Source organism: Orcinus orca, chromosome 4 (genome assembly GCF_937001465.1).
Source record: "Orcinus orca chromosome 4, mOrcOrc1.1, whole genome shotgun sequence".
NCBI lineage: Eukaryota > Metazoa > Chordata > Mammalia > Artiodactyla > Delphinidae > Orcinus > Orcinus orca.
Genome location: NC_064562.1, coordinates 143,321,072 through 143,342,759, shown reverse-complemented (window position 1 = coordinate 143,342,759; position 21,688 = coordinate 143,321,072).

Here is a 21,688-nt window from a genome sequence, read left to right as displayed (position 1 = left end):
TTTATTTTAATAAAATGATCTTTCTGTGTTCAGAACCCTAAGTGAAAAGTGGCAAATTTTACTATATTAGAGAGGTGAAGAGTCTGGTTCTGGAAATCTATCTTTGTGACTTAGAGAAAGTCATCAATTTTATGTCTGGTAAACTGGGGTATATGTGTGTGTATATATATATGTATGGTACTGTAAAATCTTGATATATATGTTTATATGTATATATAAATATACATATATCTGTTTCTGTCAAGGCTTTATGAGACAATATTTGTGAAATATTTATCACTATGTCTGGTACAAAACAAGGGCTCAGTAAGTGCTAGTTATTATTTTCATGATAATATCTTCATGTTCGCTGCATATTCTTTACCATAAAATTATTTATCATTAACTGAAAAACACATTTTATATAATATTTTCTAATTAAAGTGTCATGTTCCTTATCACTATGATGAGCAATACTAGAGACATCCATTAATTTTTATTTGTATTTGCTATTATGAATATTAAATACAACCAAAAGAAAATTTATTTAAACATGGGCACTTTTTACCTCTTTTTCTAAATTTAAGACAAAACCTTTGGTCAAATATTGCAATCTATAAATAGTTTAAAACATTTTTTACCAACAAAGGGAGTTAAGGGGATTCAATATATTTGAGAAAAGAAAATACGAGCTGAGCAACTGTGGGACAGAATGGCTCTGATGTATATATTATCTTACCTGGATAGTATATTTCATTATTAGGTCTGAAAAAATAGCTGTTCTTTGGGGCTGAGTGAATATAGCTCTAATTTCGGCTTCTAATTTCAGCTTCTCATATGTAATTACTTTCTCTATGAGTGTAGAGTGGAGGGTTTTCTGTTACCCTGGGTATGAGCTTTAATTTAAATCCTCAGATTTCCAAAATTCTAATTTAAACTGCAGAGCAGCACAGCACAGATTTTTCTCTTGCAAATGGGGTTGATAATTTGCAAATCCCAAATGAAACAAATCATTTAGCAGAACTCAAAGAAGCCAGTTAGTCTATGCTTTATTTTTTTTTTTCTCCTACAAAATGAAAGAAAAAAAAAAGCTTCAATACTATTCTGAGAACTTAATCAAGAAGACCTACAGAGTTATTCTGGAATTATATGCCCAATGGCATACAATTTAAATCCAATACTTTGGAGAAATATTAATAAGTTAAAGAAATAGCAAAATGAGACAGTCTGAAAAATGTAGTATCATGTAGCTAATTTTTCATGGTTTATATTGAAGAGAAAGGATCGTTTCTCTGTACATTATATCACACAGGTTAGAATCAATTGTTTCTGAAAGCAGGGAAGAATACTCTATCACTCATATCCAATTCTCAAGGCTACCTAAAATGTCAGGTATCAAAAATTACTGACTCTTTGCAATCGTCTTCTTTATTCTTCTATGCTGCATCTCTTGAAGACATATTGGCCCTAAAATTGGGGAGAAGAACAATCTAACCAGATATAGAAAGCAGGAAGATATTCTTCCTTTACAATAAAAATAACCAGTATCTTTCTGAGAGAAAACAAACAAGCAAAACAATCACTTCACTAATAGAAAGGGAGTCCAGGAGTGTGAAGGAAGAAAGATCAAAATCAAATCGGGAAGCAGTTCCCAAGTCCTTTGAAGAGAAGCAAGTTAGGTCATTCTTACTCCTGTGGGCTTTGGTAGAAGTTAGCTGCAAAAAGATAGCAAGATAGACATACTGCCCTAATCTTAGCTCTCCTGGTGATACAGTTCAGGACTTTATTATTCACAATAGAAAGCTGTTGCACAAAATGAATCTTTTTTGAAGATGAATAGCTGTTCTCACAAACGTTAATCTGGTCCATATGAAGTCTATTACATTCTCAATTGCTTCAGTGCCAGAGATGGTTTAAGTGGTAGTCAGAATGTTGAAAATATTAGAAAATGTATTCATTTTGGTCATCCTGAAATTATAAAACAAGCTACATAGTTATGAGTGTAGGAAGGAGAAAAGCAAGAGTTGAAGCAGAGTGAACATGTTAAGAAGTAGCATGTGATGATGGCTACACATGGACAGAAGAAGAGAGGGTTTTTAATCAATAAGGTTCATCTTCATTATCTTCCTGTCAATAGGCTCAAGAAATAGCTCATGAATTACAAATACAGTAGAAAAAATAGATTAAGTTTTCAATTTGTATACTTTCCTCTAAAGCCTGTAGCTCAATGAAACGCTTTCTTGTAGTTCCTTTTGGTTTGGTTCCTTTTGGTTTCCTATGATTCACTTTAATTGATAAAATGGAGTTATAGGTTTAATATGTGCTTCAGAAAGTACAAATGGAACAAACAGAAAGTGTTATGGCTTCATTATGGCTTCAGGTCTATTCTCAGTAGGAGCTGGGGTGATTCTGCTGGCTTATAGGTATTTGGCTGTCTCAGGTAAACAATCAAATTAAATAGTTTGGTAAATTTGATGACCCAAAATGACGAACACAAACATATATCAAGCCCAGCCAGGCAGACTCCGAAAGTCTTCCAATTAATTATATAAAAATGTGTCATCTAAGTGGAGTAAGATCTCTGGGTGAAAGAGACAAAAGCGAGAAGCATAAAATGAGGGGTGTGGTGGAAAATTTTGACCAAATCTGATATATGTCAATGGAGAATTTTAAACAGGTATACACCTCTAAAAAAGGATTAGCAGAGTTTATGCAAGTGATACAGATGAAGTGGTCCCTCTGCCTCTGTTAAGGCACCCTTTCACATCCCAATGGGGATGTTATGGGTACTTATGTGGAATTCCAAACATTATCCATATCTCACAAACCCATAAACTCCACATGGTTGAGGCTGTGGGAGACATGGAAGGTGTTAAAAATTCAAAAAGTTTTAGTCCTTCATAAGTCTCCTGTTAGACATAAAGTCATATAATTCCTACCACCAATTCTAGCAAGTGAGAAAATGGAGAAACAAGAGGAAGAGGGGAAGGAGGAGAAAGAGTTATTTAGAAAAAGTCTCCCCCATGATGACATTTTCATCATTATTTATTTCAGACTAAATAAAGAATGAAAAAATAGCATTAGGTTCCAACAAAATTTATCACACTAAAATGTGGTGACAAAGAAAATTAAGTAAAAAGAAAAAAAAAAGCATGTTTTAGTTATTTTGCCATCAAACATAAATCATGATAAAAATGTTGGCAAAACTTTTATTTTCCTTAAATGATGAGGAATAACCACTCCTCTGTTATTATAAGCAATAAATATTATATCATGTATTTGGCCATATAGGCTCAAAGTTATTTTGACAAATCAATTCCCTTTTAGTTAAACAAGCTTAAAAAGTCTACGGAACCTAAATATAGTCAATACTTGAGATATCGAATTTTAGAGATTTTTTTTCTTATGATGAAAGTGAGTTACACTGTATTGCACATATTCACATTTTGTGAGAAGTAAGAAACTGGAATTGAATTTTAAAGTTTGTATCACGTGTTGGAAATTGAAAGCTAAAAATTTAGCTAATATACTTATAAGACTACTCGCTTCCAAAATTAATCATTTTGGTTTTTATTTTGGTTCTGGGGAAGAGGGTCCAGATTCTAAACCAGACTGAAATATGAGTACCAATAAAGCAAACTTTGATTGAGCATCTACTATAATCCAGACTCTAAACTAAGCCTCTCATACACTTATTTTTTTTTAATCTGAGATATGGGTTTCATTTAAAAGACTACATAAAACATATCTGTATAATATTTTTATCTGTATAATTTTAAAAATAATTATAAATCAAAGACCTATCCATTTCCCAAATAAAACATTTCTACTCCTTATTCTAAGTCTAGAATTAATAGAATCCTGAAAGTTTTAGAAACATTATTAGTAGTTTTATAACTAAATGCAGTCCTAAGCAATGTTTCTTGTTTCATTGCTATCTTCAACCCCCCTTTTTGGCTTAATAATATTTTCCAAGTTTCATTTTCTGCTTTTCCTGTTCTTTTGCCATCATCTGAATACTACTTCATTGTTGCATAAAGTACATGAAACTTATCTGTTTCTTTGAGAGATTGCTTTTCCACTTCTGTTCTGCCCTCAACCTGCAATGACTCTACTGTGATTACCAAATCTCTTTTGAATCATCATTTCTGTCTCTAATGAATTACTTGTATTTGTACACACACGTGTTGGTGTCTTCAACTTTAATAATACCCTGTCTTGACCTCATGATACCTCTTAGCTGCCTCCCATTTCTTTGCCATTAGTCACAGTAAAGATTGCAAAATCTTTGTTTATATCTATTAATGCAAATGCAAATCCCTCACTTCCTAGTGTATCTTTAGCTTAATCAAATTCACCTCTTATCTTCATCCTTTTCATTAGAACTTCTGTGGTCAAGGAAAGTCCCACCTCGAATTCTTGAAGGTATTCTCCTGTTATTTCCTAAAGGCTTTATTGCTTTGGTTTGGCCAAAAGTTTCGTTCATTTTTTTCCATAAGATGACTCTAGTAGCACCTAGTTGTCTTTAACTTCATTCGAAACAATTTTGTTAGATTGTATGTGACAGCTGTCATATCAGTGTGCATTAAAAAAAAGACATCAAAATTGGTGAATTTTTGTGTAGCCATTTTAATATTGAAGACAGAAGAAGAAAAGCAACATTTTCTGCATATTATACTTTATTATTTCAAGAAAGGTAAAAATGCAACTGAAATGTAAAAATAGATTTGTGCAGTGTATGGAGAAGGTGCTGTGACTGATCGAACGTGTCAAAAGTAGTTTACAAAGTTTCATGCTGGAGATTTCTCTCTGGACAATGCTCCACGGTCAGGTAGACCAGTTTAAGTTGATAGTGATCAAATTGAGACATTAAATGAGAACAATCAACATTATACCACATGGGAGATAGCCGACATACTTAAAATATCCAAATCAAGCGTTGAAAATCATCTGCACCAGCTTGGTTATGTGAATCGCTTTGATGTTTGTGTTCCACATAAGCGAAAAAAACCTTCTTGATCATATTTCCGCAAGCGATTCTCTACTTAAATGTAACGAAAACATTCCATTTTTAAAACAAATTGTGACGGTTGATGAAAAGTGGATACTGTTCAATAATGTGGAACGGAAGAGATCATGGGGTAAGCGAAATGAACTACCACCAACCACACCAAAGGTCGGTCTTCATACAAAGAAGGTGATGTTGTGTATATGGTGGGATTGGAAGAGAGTCCTCTATGATGAGCTTCTTCCAGAAAACCAAACGATTAATTCCAACAAGTACTGCTCCCAATTAGACCAACTGAAAGAGGCACTCGATGAAAACTGTCCAGAATTAGTCAACAGAAAACGCATAATCTTCCATCAGGATAGCGCAAGGCCACATGTTTCTTTAATGACAGGCAAAAACCATTACAAAACTTGGCTGTCAAGTTCTGATTTATCTGCTGTATTCACCAGACATTGCATCTTCAGATCTCCCATTTATTTGTCTTTACAATATTCTCTAAATGGAAAAAATTTCAATTCCCTGGAAGACGGTAAGAGGCACCTGGAACAGTTCTTTTCTCAAAAGATAAAAAGTTTGGGGAAGATGGAATTATGAAGTTGCCTGAAAAATGGCAGAAAGTAGTGGAACAAAAGGGTGAATACATTGTTCAATAAAGTTCTTTGTGAAAATAAAAAAATGTGTCTTTTATTTTTCCTTAAAAACCAAAGGCACTTTTTGGCCAACCCAATATTTCCTCCTACCTTAAATTAGCAATTTCCTTCTAATTAAATTTTGTGAATAGTGTGAAGAAGGAAGTTTTCATTTTTAAAAAATATGAATTTCCAATTACCAAGTTTTATTTATTGAAATGAATATTTTTCTGCTGCTCACAGGTGCAAAATGTTTTTAATAAGATAAATGTTCATAAATATTTAAGACTACTTCACACATCTCTCTTTTGTACTATTTTTCTATTGATCATTGACTTAAAAAATGCACAACCTGAGAGTTGCAAATTAAGTTTTTATTTGGGGCAAAATGAGGACCACAGCCCAGGAGACAGCATTTCAGATAGTTCTGAGAAACTGCTCCAAAGAGGCAGGGGGAAAGGTCAATCTATATGTGATTTTGGTGAAGGGGGAATACATGCAATCAAGCACACATTTTTGCAGAAGGTCTTGTGAGGGTTACTGCTGGTTACGAGGAGCAGATGTCACCAGGAAGGAATTTAGTGCTTTTCTCGATACGAGGAGATGCAAGAATTGGGTTCATAAAATCGGCTCCTGAAAATATCTACCTATCTGAAGACCTGTCTGCCAGTTTTTCTCAGAGCACTGAGTGCCTCATTCCTGCTCTCCACCCTGAGTTCCTTTCCAGGTGTGTTGAAGGTCAGCAGCTGCAGGGGCATCTGATTTAATCCTTGTAGAGGTAGATGGCAAGTGCCTGTGGCAAGTGCCAATTTGTAGTTGACATGATCTGTATTTGTATCGATATGACTCCTAATTGCTCAAGGTCTTAATGTCATGCTATCTGAAGCTATAATTCTATTTTTTTGTTATTTTGGTTTTGATAGACTTATTCTTTTTGTTTTTTCATATTAATCTTAGAATTAATTTGTCAATTTTACCACAATAGGCTAAATTAATTTAGATTGGGATTAAATTAAATTTATAGATCAATTTACAGAAAATGTACATAGGATTATAATAGAGTTTTCCAATCCAGGAATATGGTCAAACATGTCAGTTATTTATATCTTTTAGAGTCAGTTTTTGTCATGTATTGCAATTTCCTATATGGGGATCTTACACATATTTTTAGATGTATTCATTTTGTTTGATTTCAGTATTTGTTATTTTGATGCTAGATAAATACAATTTATAAACTGAATGTGAAAAATCATTGTTTATGATATCTAGAAAAATACTTTTATGTTGATTTTGTATCCATCCACTCAAAATAAATTCACTAATTCCCCTGCAATAATTAAATGTTTTATATCTACTTCTGTAATAAGTGGGATTTTATTTGTTTTACATTTATTCTGTTGCTAGAGAATACTATTGAACTGCATTAATAGTGAACACAGAATTTCTTGTATCTTACTGAACTAAAAGAGAATCACAGTCAATATTTTACTATTTAATATATTTACTATGTTTATTGTAGGTTGTTTTTTTTATACTGTGTGTAAATATTCTTAACCAGATTAATGAAATTCTCTTCTAATTCTGGTTTGCAATTTTTTTAAGTATAATTGGATAATGAGTTTAACTAAATGCTTATCTTCTACTTTGAGATGATCATATGATTTATATGAGCATACGATTTATATGATTTTGAGGAGATCATGAGTTATATCTCCCATTGTAATATGCCGGTAATATTTTATTTGTTGATTTTTACATGTGAAAGAAACTTACAATTCCTGAAATTAGCCCACCTTCATGGTCACATACTGTGAAATAAAAACCGTAGTTTTTTTAATGGTCTACTAGGCCCTGCAGTATCTACAGGCTTGTTAACTCCATGAATTCATCTCTTCCTATCTTTTCTCTGGCTCACCACGCTTCAGTCATTGGGCCTCAAAGTGTTCCTTTGCAAAGTATTTGCAAAGCCCTGAGTTGTTCCCTTTGTCTAGAATGATCTTCCCCTAAATATCCACAGCCTCACCTCCAACAATTCTTTTCCTAAGTGACACATTCCCCGTGAACTCTACCCTGAATACCTTGACAAAAATTATAGCTCTGATATCCACCCTTATGCTCCCAAACTTTAAATATAATTACATAATTATGCATTATGTTTATTTTCTTTCTCAGTAATAAAAATGCCCTGATAGCAGAAATTGTATAACTTCTTTGCTCATGTTAATTTATTTAATGCACAAAATCATCCCCATTTTATTTGTGGAAACCTAAGTGAAGGGAATTTAAGCCACTTATCCACAATCACTCAGCAATGAGTTCGAGAGGCAGGATTCAAACACAGACTTTTTGTCTATTGCCTTAATTATTATTGTATATTGCCTCGACTAAGTTTCACACATAAGTAAGCACAACAGAGTAAAGGACTGTGACATTATTTAACAGTTATCTCCACCACTCATCCAATAATAGCTGATACACTGTGGAAACTGAGTAAATATTTGTTTATTATATTAAGATGTTTATTTAAAAATTTGATAATGGATTCTTTAAACAGAGTGTTTAATACAAAATACCTAGAATCAAGTCAAGAGATATTTTTAGGATTCACTAAGAAAAAGAAGAGTCTTTAAAACCACTCAAAGAGCAGACTTGAGGGAAAGCTACAGGATGCATATGTGGCTGAAACTTTTTTTAATAATGATCAATTTGAGCAGTCTGTGTCCGATCATTACATTAAAAAATGATCAATATACAAAGAAAAGTTAATGATTAATTTTCTCATCAACCTTGAAGAAAAAGTTAAAACATACTACTAAGAAAGCAGTAGAGGAATCAAATTATAAATTGAGACCTCGTAAAACTGTCAGAACATTGTGAAATTTTTATAGTCCTTTTCACAGCCTCTGTCATTTTTTACTTATGTCAAATTTCTTGTTTAAATAACGCTAAATCTATATTGATTTTGAAAACTTTGAATTAGTTAATTTTCCTTCCTATCTTTATGTATAGTTAAGCCATAATCAGTCTAAACATGTGGCAAATATATTTACACAAAAAAAGAATCATGTTCAAAATTCAGCTTTAATTCTTTTGGACAAATATTTATTTTAAAGAGAGTAAAATTCAAGATTTATTGTATAATATATTGTTCCTATTTTAACTCATTTCGACTTCCCTAAGCACCACTCACCACCCACTGAATGGAAATAACTTTCATAGTAATGTCTTCTAAATTACATATTTCAAAATAACATGGTATATATTACAAGCTATGGAAAGCAGACATAAAAGTGGATAAGACATGAGAGGACAAAGGAAAAGTTCCACCCCTTTCATGCAAAAAAGGCCTCTGTTGTAATCTTACTATGCATTTACAAAGGTATCCTGTCACAAGTAGGAAAGAACAAAGATTACATGAGTTAAAGGCAATTTTAATAATGAAGAAGGTGAGAAGAGCAAGATAGAGCAGGGCCCATCAGCTAATTTGTACTGCATAACTACCAGCCACAAGCTTTCAGGGGCATGGAGCAAAAGACATTTATTTCAAATGTGTGTGTGGTTGAATGGGGGCAGTGCAACTTTGCTAAACCTTTCTTAATTCTGGTCCTTGATCTGGAGGAACAACAGCTACCCCCAGGAAGCTTTTCTTGTGGCAACAACAGAGACACAAGAGTGCATGAGCAAGTGCTCCATTGTGCAAACAGATTTTAAAGCCTTGCGTTAAAAAAAGTTTTTTAAACCATAAATATGTACCGATTTGCCTCAAATTATTTTCTACAAAATTATTTGTCAAATGATTTTTCTGCTGATTTATTTTCTACTGTGTAATCACTTTCCAGTGATTGCCTTTTTATATATTGCTACTTTCCATTTGCGAATACTATACTTATAATTTTTGTGTCATGTCACACAGTAAATGAGACAGGCTTAGAAAGTTCATTTTCTCTACTATTCTTTGTGCAGATTGATGTCAAGGTTAGGCAATCTTCGTATAATACATTGGGAGAATTTGAACAGCATAGCATTCTGGCCTAGCTAAGTTAAAAGCACTATAGAGAATGTGTCAAAATTACTGATTTAAAGACATTTTTATTCAAGATTTGTTACATCTTCTAATTCTATCTATAGGATTTGTATGGAGTGTACTAGGATTATAAACTTAAGAACATTTATTTTATCTGTAAGAATAGCTTACCTTTAACAGCAGAAAAGGCAACAAGTGCATATTTATAATGTGGTGAAAGCTACAAGCAAGACTGACTGATTACAACATAACCTCTTCCCTTCCACATGCTCCCAGCCCTGGTCCCTGAAAGGTCAGCCTAACTTTGGATTCTGCCTATAGCATTTCTAACTGTTATTTTCATCATGATTCCATTTGATTTCATTAGTAGTATCTCTACATTGATAATAACTGACTTTCACAACAGAATTATAATCTGACTTCCCCTTTCCTGATTTTCTTTTCTTTTTCCTTGAGATTCAGGATTTGTAATATATATATAACATATATATGTATATACATATATCACAATATGCATACATGTATTATATGTTATTATAACATACATTATGTTATATATTATATATGTATGTACAATATGTATATAAAATATATGTACATGTATATATATGTAAAATTCTAGTAAGGAATTCTCACATGGAAACCCTAGTAAAACCTATTCTACAATGACAAAAAGCCACTAGTCACTAGTCTCCTAGTTGTCTAGGAGAGGAGTAGAGAGATTAACTACAAAGGGGCAGAAGTTAATTTTTTTGGTGGTAGAAATAGTCTATATCTTGATTGAGGTTGTTATTACATGGGTATAGATATTTGTCAAAACTCGTCAAACTCTAAAGAAAATAGGTACATTTTATTGTTTCTAAGTTATACAGCAATAAAGTTGATTCAAAATGGGGACGTTTTCCTTTTTGGAGTTTACTAGCTAGTAATTTACTAGAAGTTCTATTTAACCTAGTGACAATGTTCTTTGAACACACTGTCACATGTATAGCATGTGATAGAAGAAATGCAAGAAGGTGACATTGGTTAGAGATGTCCTTTTTCACACTATTATTACAGGACTTCTCTAATTGGCATCGATCAATAAATTTTATTTGGCCAAATTTATACTCTGGGCATTTGATAACCATTGAATTTAATAAGATTTATTTCCGCAGTGTTATCGTGAAACTGTTGAAAATATTACTTCATGTTGGGAAGGTGGCTGGTCTTCCACACATTATATTAGCATAGTATAAAACTTGGTCATACCGAAACAGAAGGAATTCTATAGAAAAAATAAGTACTTTTTTTTTTTTTCTTTTTTTTGGCACGCGGGCCTCTCACTGCTGTGTCCTTGCCCGTTGCGGAGCACAGGCTCCGGACGCGCAGGCTCAACGGCCATGGCTCACGGGCCCAGCCTCTCCGCGGCATGTGGGATCTTCGCGGACCGGGGCACGAACCCGCGTCCCCTGCATCAGCAGGCGGACTCTCAACCACTGCACCACCAGGGAAGCCCGCAAGTACTTTTTAAATTACAATTTTGTCTTCCTTTTTTGGCCCTCAGTAGCAATCAAATAACTTGCAAAACTAGTTACCATCCACCAGGTAATACACCAGCTTTCTACGCAGTATAGGTTATATCACTGAACTTGTGGTTTCAGAATATAGATTCAAATTTAGATATGATTAAAATATAAAGACTGTATAAATCCCATTATCTTTGAAATGGAAAGCAAACATTAATAAGTGTTAGTAAAATTGATGCTTTAGAGATTCATCAATGAATCTACCATGCAAATTACCAAGAAAGAAGGAAGGTAAGCCAGACTAAGTGTCATGTGAGTAAACAGGACTTCTCACAAAAACTGAAAATCCCACACGGAAAGCTTATTCTTCATGTCTTCAGGCTGCTCTTTGAAATCAGAGGTCAGCAAACTTTTTCAGTAAAGAACCAGATAGTAGGGGCTTCCCTGGTGGTGCTGTGGTTGGGAGTCCGCCTGCCGAGGCAGGGGACACGGGTTCGTGCCCCGGTCCGGGAAGATCCCACATGCCGCGGAGAGGCTGGGCCCGTGAGCCATGGCCGCTGAGCCTGCGCGTCCGGAGTCTGTGCTCCGCAACGGGAGAGGCCACAACAGTGAGAGACCCACGTACCGCAAAAAAAAAAAAAAAAAAAAAAAGGAAGACTGAAGCATTTTTCCACCAACAAATAGATCATGTCTCTTACAGAATTTACCCTTTGTAGAGCTATTGTACCAATACATCTAACTTGCTTCTTCTGACAAGTAAACATTATTTTCACTGTCTTAACTTCAAAGACTACTGTTTGATACTTACTTGCTTTAGTCATTTTTCAAAAATCATTAATCTTTGGTGGATTCTAAATACTTTTTTTCAATTATTGCAATCACAGTCACTAAGCACATCGGTAACACTTTAGTGATTATAATACTACTGATTGTAATAGACTCATTTGAGATTTAGGCAGAATAATATTTATTTCCATAAAATATTCTACTGTAATGTAGAATTAGTTGAGTTCTGCTGATTTCTGCAGTTCTGGAGGGCTGCCAAAACTTAGTTTGTGTGTGTGTATCTTTCTCATTATTAATTGTGTTAAATAATATTTCCCTTTTACACATTATGAAATTTTATTGCTAAACCAAGCATATTACAACTGTCAGAAATGATGAATGGAACCTCCTAATTTTATGCTGATATGAGGATTAGACAAATAAAATAAAATTGTCCCACACTGACTATCTAACTGTAATTTTATAAATGTAATGTGCATACATATTACGCAGAAAAGGATGTCATTGCCTTTATTACATTTTTCTCCAGTTTAAAAAGAAAACAAATAAAATTGAAATAAACACACACAACAATAAGATAGAATAAGTTTCCGAAGGAAAACATTTAGAAGTAAATTAAAGGAGTTTTTGTTTGCATGCATGCAGGTGTGTGTATAATTTTTGCCTAAATAAATTAAGACTAGGCATTAGTTGGATGAAGAAAGTTAATATATAATACAAAGTGCTATGAGTAATGTGCCATGAAAATTAAGGGATATTTTCTTCATGAATCACAGTGTTTATATAAAAGGACTGATTTCAAAATTTGGATAACATTTTTCTCAAAAATTTGCCTCTGACTTAACTTTTGTCTCTAGTCGAAGCCTGTTTTTTTCCCCTGAACACACATATTTAGTAAACTATATTTAAAATATAGATAGACTAAGATAGGCAGATAGGTAGTTAGATAGCCCTTTTTGTATTAATAAAATCTTGGAAAGAGAATTATACTTATTTCTCAGGATATTTTAAGTTCAAGGTAGTATGACCTTAAGAAGAGTGGGATAAGCCAATCGTGATGTTGCTTTGTGTCTCTAAAATACACTTTAGCACAGTGGAATGCTCCTTCTGTGATTTCATTTGGATTTGTGATAAATGTTTCTTGTACTTGTTTTTGGCCTTGCATTATTTTCTATTTTGGATAATAATTTAAATGTATGGATGCATATCTCATTTTATTGGTGCTTTACTTTATTACACTTAGCAGGTATTGTGTTTTTTACAAAAACATCAAGCGAGTCTTTTTTACAAGACTTTTTTACAAAAGCATCAAGCGAGTCTATCGGCGCCATTTTTCCCACAGCATTTGCTCACTTTCTGTCTCTGTGTCACATTTTGGTAATTCTCGCTGTATTTCAAATTTTTCATTATTATTATATTTGTTATGGTGATCTGTGATCAGTGATCCTTGATGTTACTGTTGCAAAAAGATTATGACTCATTGAAGGCTCAGATGATGGTTAGCATTTTTTAGCAATAAAGTATTTTTAAACTAAGGCACGTACATTTGTTTAGACATAATGTCATTGCACACTTAAAAGACTTAAGTATAATGTTAACATAACTTTTATATACACTGGGAAACCAAAATATCGCTTTATTGTGGTGGTCTGGACCTAACCTGCAATACGTAGTAGTTTGTTCAGATTATTAAAAAATAACTATTAAAAATAATAACCTGAATAAACTACTACATATTGTGTAGATTAACAAAGCTGAGTACAGACATTATTTGTAAAAAATTTTTCACGACCTCCCTGCATTGTGCCAAACCTCATGACACTTTTTGCCTTCCCCGAGCCATTGCTATGATGAATTCAGCGTTCATCATTTCCTGCATGTTTACATACTTTTACTTATACATGAACATAATCTACTACTGTTATGCATGTTTAAATTTTTATATAAGTGATTCTTAATTAATGTGCCATTCTAAATTGTGTTTCTTTCATTCAAAGGCACCGTTCCTAAGTGCTAACTTAATAGATGCAGTGCTAGTTAATTAATTTTAATTCTTTAATAGAATTCCATTGGTTAGATATTAAACATGTATTTATCCAACAACCTTTGATGGACACTTAATCTACTTAAAATTCTCTCTGTTATAAATTATGGTACACTGAAACATAAGTGTATGAAAATTCTAGTGCTCATTTGTGACTTTTTCTAGAAAATACATAAAGAAATAAAATCCCCAGGTAAAAGAGTAAGAGTCTATTTGATTGTAATTAACCTTGGCAAATATCAAATTCATCAATTTCTATTATGATTTTTGTTTTTGTGGTTTGTCAAAGAAAACTTTTCCTACTTATATGTCACATAGCTTGTCTCCTATTTTTTCCTCTTATATTTAAGTTTTGCCTCAATGTTGATTGTTGTAACCCATTGAAATTTATTTTATTTGTGCCATATTGAATGAATCTAAATTGATTTTTCTTTATGTATCACCAATTGTCTCCGAATAGCTACTGACATTTAATATTTTATATTTGTCACATAACGTTTCCACACATACGTTTTTCTGATTCTGAGCTTGTTAATCTTATTTATTCATTTGCCTATCCTAAGACTATTAATAATGGTAATAATAATAATATAATGATAATTCAACCTAGTACTTTTTAATGTGTCAGATATTGCCATAAGCGCTTTATAAACAGTCATTTAATCTTACGACCATCCTACGAGGTAAGTACTTTATTACCCCCATTTATCAGAAGAAAAACAAAGAGTTTAAATAATTTGCCTAGATCACATATACATGGTAGAGTCGGGTTTGAACCCAGACGTTTGACTTCGGAGTTTGGACTTTTAACCTTCAGCTATCTTGCCTGCCTAATATACTGTCTGTGAGAGACACTGCTATGTATTACCAAGGCCCACTTCATTTTCCTCTTGGGAAAACTACTAATCTCTCATTTCCAAGCCTCCCTTTTAACAAGATATGATTGTGTAATTGTGTTCTGACCAATGGACAGTGAAAATAGTAATGTGTGTAGTTCTGATGGGCTCATGGAAGCTTTCACATACAAACTTGTCTTCCCCTGTTTACTAACAAGATGGAAGAAGAGGATTATGAAATCTGGAGGGTAGAATAACCATAAGATGCACTGAGCCTGGTCTCTGACTCACGGTGAGGAATATGGATGTTGAGCAATTGTTTTGAAGTGTTAGGTGGTCAGGAAATAATATTCTAGGGGTGCACTGTCCCATACAGGAGCCGCCGGCCACAGTGGGTATTACATTTGAATTTAAATAAATTAAAATTTTAGTCACACAGCCACATTAGCACAAGTTCAAGTGCTCAGTAGGTAAGTATGGTTATCATCATGACCATCATAATGGACAGCACATGTAAAAAATATTCCCACGAACACAGAAAATTCTATTGAAGAGTACTGTTCCAAGGTGTTAACCTACTGAGATTTTGAAGACTGTTACAACATTCAAAGTAATGTACTCTGACAAAAATTTTATTATAAATACTAACATTTTTTCATTAATCTTGAAATCTTATAAGTGATACAACTTTGTAATTTTTACTTTAATTTTTTTTTTTTTTTTCTGCGGCACGCGGGCCTCTCACTGCTGCGGCCTCTCCCGCCGCGGAGCACAGGCTCCGGACGCGCAGGCTCAGGGGCCATGGCTCACGGGCCCAGCCGCTCCGCGGCATGTGGGATCTTCCCGGAGCAGGGCACGAACCTGCGTCCCCTGCATTGGCAGGCGGACTCTCAACCACTGCGCCACCAGGGAAGCCCTTTACTTTAATTTTTATTGTTCAAAATATTCTTAGATTTTATTTTCTCACTAAATTGTGAAACTAATTTAAAATTCCAGCAATGTTTTGTGTCTTCACTAGCACTTGTTACTGTAAGTCATTTAAACTTTAGCCATTATGGTTATGTTATCAAAATGAGGGTTTCTTTTGTATCTGTCAATAACTAATGAGGTAGATGTTTTTACATATGTTTATTAATCATTTTGATATCCTCTTTTGTGAAGTGCCTAATCAAACATCCCATTCAGTAGTCTTCATTTCTTCTTATTAATGTGTAGCATACCTTTATGTGTCCGCTATGCATCCTTTTCTTTTCTTTTTTTTTTTTTGGCGGAGGGAGCCATGCTGTGCCACATGCGGGATCTTAGTTCACCAACCAGGGATCGAACCCATGCCCTCTGCAATGGAAGCTCAGAGTCTTAACCACAGCACCACCAGGGAAGTACCAAATCTTTTTCAATTAATGTATTTCACACTGAAAAAGTTAGAAAAGCTAGACAAAATTCATATTTTATGTAAGAAAAGTTCTTACTTTATCTTTATTGCCACCTTAAAAACAATCATATAAGTTAAAAATCAAGTTCTAATTTTTGATGTTGCTGACTGTCACCTATCTACCTATCCCTTAATCCTCCACTAATTCCTTGCAACCAAAGACATTCTGACTGTCTCCCAAGTTTTGGCTTTTTCAGATTGTCATATAGTTAGAAACATCCAATGTGTATTGTTTTCAGATTGCCTTTTTTTTAATTAATAGTATGAACTTAATGTTCTTCCATGATGAATACATGTCATTATACACTTGTTTGACACATTTTATGGGCTTGGACAAATGTATAGTGACATTTATCCATCATTATAATATCATATAGACTACTTCTTCTGCCCTAAAAATCCTCTATGCTCTGCCTACTCATTTCTCCAACCCAATCTCAACTGCTGGCAACCACTTATCTTTTGACCGTCTCCATAGCTTTGCCTTTTTAAAAAGTCATATAGTATAAATCATATGATATGTAATGTTTTCATTGTTGGAGAGGATTTGGAGAAATTGAAACTGTCATCTGTTGCTGGTGGGAATGTAAAATAATGTCATCACTTTGGCAAACAGTTTGATGGTTCCTCAAAATGTTCAACAGAGAATTACCATAAAACCCAGAAGTTCTACTCCTAAGAGTAATGAAAACATATATCAGCACTCAAAACTTGTACACGAATGTTCAGAGCAGCGTCATTCATTATAACCTAAAAGTAAAAACTGCACAAATGTCAAAGATGAAAGAATAAGTAAAATGTGGTATATTCATATAATGGAATATTATTCACTAGTAAAAGGACAGAAGTGATAATACATGCTACAGCATGGATATACTTTAAGAATTTTATGCTAAGTAGTAGACACCAGTCATGAAGGACCTATTGTATGATTCCATTTATATGAAATTTCCTTAATAGACAAATTCATAGAGACAGAAAGTAAACTATTGTTTGCCAGCAAATTCTAATATATAGGAGTTTCTTTTACAGTGATAAAATGTTCTAAAATTAGATAATGGCTGGGGGAATTCCCTGGAGGTCCAGTGGTTTGGACTCCATGCTTCGACTGGAGGGGGCACAGGTTGGATCCCTGGTCAGGGAACTAAGATCCTGTAAGCAGGAAGGCACAGTCAAAATTAAATTTAAAAATTAGATAATGGTGATGTTTGCACAACTCTGAATATACTAGAACCACTGAATTATACACTTTAAAAAAGTAAAATTAATGGTGTAAAATTATACCTCAGTAAGCTGTTATAACAGAAACATCACATTGCTATACATATATTTACATTTCTTTTGTTGCACAGGTGTATTTATTTCTTCTGGTGTATGTTTCTTGGTGAAATTTCTTGTCTTGCTCTTGACTTTCCCACTGCACAATTTTACTATCTTGTGCATATAAAGGAAACCCCATGTATATTTTGGCTTATGTGGGAGGCTGAGAGCATTACATGATATTAATTTATGTCTCATCATAGCTCTAACAGACTGAAAATATCAAAGAAAATATACTTACTGAAGAAAATCTACAGAAAAAAGATAAATTAAGAGTAGTTATTGCTAAGAAGACAGTCAAATTGTTAACTAATAGATAAAAGGCTGAAAGAGGAAGAGTGACTAATGGGATATAAACATAAAATGATTTTCAAATATTCTTATTATTAGGTACTCAAATTGCACGCATCTCAAACTGTTTTTTTCCTAACGTTATCTATTTCTGGTAAAATAACCAAGCAGGGCTTTTCTTATTAAATTCTCCTTTGTTTCTGTTTCTTGATAGAAATATTGAGGAAAAACAACTAATGCAAATGTATTTTTAAATATCTACATACTAAATGCATTTAACTTTTGACTTCTATCCGTTAGAAATAATTAGATAATTAAATGATAATGCAACACAAAATATAAAAATAATAGTAACACTTATCTAGCGCTTACTGTGCGTAATTGTGCTTTTGAGCACTTTACATAATTAGTTGATTTAAAACTTGGGTGATAGAATTGCCAGATGCTAAAAAAGTAACAGAAATATTAAACATCTAGATTATGCTGTATGAATATAGGACTCCTGACTCTTGAGTTCACACTATTTATTTGTAAGTTCTATCTGAAATGATAAAGCATCAGTATATAATTTAATGCAGATTGTACCTATGCCTTAAGTAAAGCCAAGCCTACACTCAGAATTGAGATCTCTATAACACAATTGTTTGGACATCTTTAAAATCAGTTTTTGTGGGTCAGAGATACTCTGTTTTCTAACTATTGAAATGGTAAAATAGCAAAATCATATATTTATGAGTAAGCATTTCATTCACATATACTTGCTCTGAATTAGCCTTGTGCTTCTCTGAGCATTAACCCTGTTCTAGTAAGAACGGGTAGTTGGGTGAGGAATAATGGTTGAATTGAAAAATGAAAAGGACGACATTTCAAGAGAAAATGCACTGCATGCAAAGACCTACTATTAAGAGGGAAAACTGGCTGAAGCACAGAAAGTTTGGATACGGGAGTAAAGAATAGCCTGTATATTGGTGTGAAATAAAGCTGGAACAATAATCAGGCTTTGTATAATATGCTGAGAGGTTTTCTAGCATAGACAATGAGAAACTGTTGAAAGGTTAAAATGGAATTGAGGACACAAAATTAGGGTTCTTTTCAGATTTGTAAGTAGAGGGTAAACAGCTGTTTCTGTGGCCTTTCCTAGCCTCAAGAATGCCTAAAATGTTGACCCATGGTTGAATTCTTCTTGTATCACTAACAAGGAATTTGTAAGAGGGTGGATATATAAGACCGAAAATATCTGAGGTTTTAGTCAAGGACTATATTCTAGAGATCAAGCCTGCATGCCTTTCTATAAAGATAATTTATTTTGGTAGGGAATAAATAGAACTGATAATAAGATGCATCTGAGCTACAGAATAAGAATTAGTCCACGACCCCTAAAGGGGCCGAATGCCTAGCTTAGTATGAAAGATGAAGGGATCCCCCAAAATGATGACATCTATGAGCTGACATAGATTGTGTCTACCCATACTTGTCACTTTTTAGCACACATGTCCCAGTTTGGAGTGACTGGATAATCAAAGCTGTGTCTAGAACTGGAAGACATGGGACCTCTGCTCTGCTATTGCTATGAAAATGGTGTTGTTTATTCCATATTATTAAAAAATAAACTTGTAGCTAGGAGAAGCCTACTGTTTCTTAGGAGTTTGTTAATCCAAACCCAAGTGCACTGCTGTGGTAGAGCAGAGTAGACACTGCAAAATCTGTTATCTGATACATTCAAATGAAGGAACCCTAGAGGTAGGAAGTTTTGTTTAGAAGTCTGGACTTTCTGCTAGTATCAATAGTTGGGAGTAAATAGGACAAGAGGTGTATATTAAATAAAGGCAGTGAGGATGAAGGGGACAAGACAGATTCCAGAGAGGTTTAGAACATAGATGCAATAAGACTTAGAGATTAATGTCACATTAAGGATGAATGATATGGGCTTCCCTGGTGGCGCAGTGGTTGAGAGTCCACCTGCCGATGCAAGGGACATGGGTTCGTACCCTGCTCCGGGAAGATCCCACATGCCGCGGAGGGGCTGGGCCTGTGAGCCATGGCCGCTGAGCCTGCACGTCCAGAGCCTGTGCTCTGCAACGGGAGAGGCCACAACAGTGAGAGGCCCGCGTACTGGAAAAAAAAAAAAAAACACAAAAAGGATGTATGATAAAAAAGGCTGTTTAAACCACTGAGTAAGAGACACAGAATGAAGAATAAGTGTGAGAGAAGAAGATGATAATTTTTTTGCTATGATTCTGGAGATAAACCAAGAGGGGTGTGTTGGAATTAATAGCTATTGTTTGTTTCGTTTGAAGAATTTAATTAAACACAGATCAAGGCTCTTTTAATCTTACTAATATTATAAAGAAGTATATTTAGTGTTGCTCCAGCTCATATTCTATTTTCGCCCATAGTCCTTACCTTAAATGGATAAAATGTAGTTTTTAGTAGTCCCATAGATTTACTGCATTTTCTTGTCTCACTGCCATTGTTCATTTTTAAAAACAATTAACTAATTCATTTATTCATTTATTTTTGGCTGCGTTGGGTCTTTGCTACTGCGCGTGGGCTTTCTCTAGTTGCAGCGAGCAGGGGCTACTCTTCGTTGCGGTGCATGCGCTTCTCATTGCAGTGGCTTCTCTTGTCATGGTAGTTCAGTAGTTGAACTTCAGTAGTTGCAGCACATGGGCTCAGTTGTTGTGGCTCGTGGGCTCTAGCCGCACAGACTTCAGTAGTTGTGGCACTTGGGCTTGGTTGCTCCGTGGCCTGTGGGATCTTCCTGGACCAGGGCTCAAACCCATGTCCCTTTCATTGGCAGGCGGATGCTTAACCACTGCTCCACCAGGGAAGTCCCTCAATTTTTAATAAACTGCTGGACATTTTCTTAGGTACCAAGCTCCAATTAGCTTTTTAAATCTATAAGACTGTCATGTTACACACCTACAAATAAACTCTTCATCTATGAATTCTCAATTTGTGACAAAAGTAATAAGAGTAAAATTTATTTGGAGTTTTTCTTGTGCCAGACAATGTGATAAGATATACATATATGCCTTAGGATATATGTTTGTGTCTATATCTATCAATCTATATATCTATCTAACTTTATCTTTTACATATGCTTTCTTATGGCACTCAACTCTTCCTACATTCAATTCTGTGTGTGTGTCTGTGTATGTGTGTGTGTCTGTTTATCTTAATCTGCATACAGGAGTGTAAGACTTCCAAGAGATAATTCTATATCTGGCTTAATATTTATGCCACTTACAATGCTTTCTCAGTGGCTTTCAATACATTTTGCTTGACTAAATGGCTGAATGAATGAATAATGAATCTTCTATCAGTGGAATATAGAGGGGGGAAAAAAGAACCTTGTATATTTTATTCAACAGATATTTGAATGGGAAATTGTGAAGAAAATACCATACCAATAGATATGGTTTTGATTCCACAGAAGCTCTGTGTACTTTTACAAGAGCTACAAAATCAATTTCAGGTAAGTTATCCAACATCACCTCTTAACTATCATAAATAAACTTAAATAAAGTCATTTTCTACATTTAGGTATACATCCTGCTTCTAAACTGATAAATACCGAAACGTTTCCAAGAGGATAAAATTTCTAAAATGTAGGTATGTACCTGTGCTAAAGAAATACATTCCCTCGAAATTTGAGACTTAAAAAAATGTTATAAAAGGAAGTCAGTTTCCCAGTTCTGAATAATTACTTTTAAACAAAATATTTTCAGAACAGAAATTAGCAAGAGTGATTTTGTTGCTTTTTTTGGAGATTTATAAATATATTCTCTATCTAAAAATCGTCAGTTAAACATAGAGGGAAAGAGC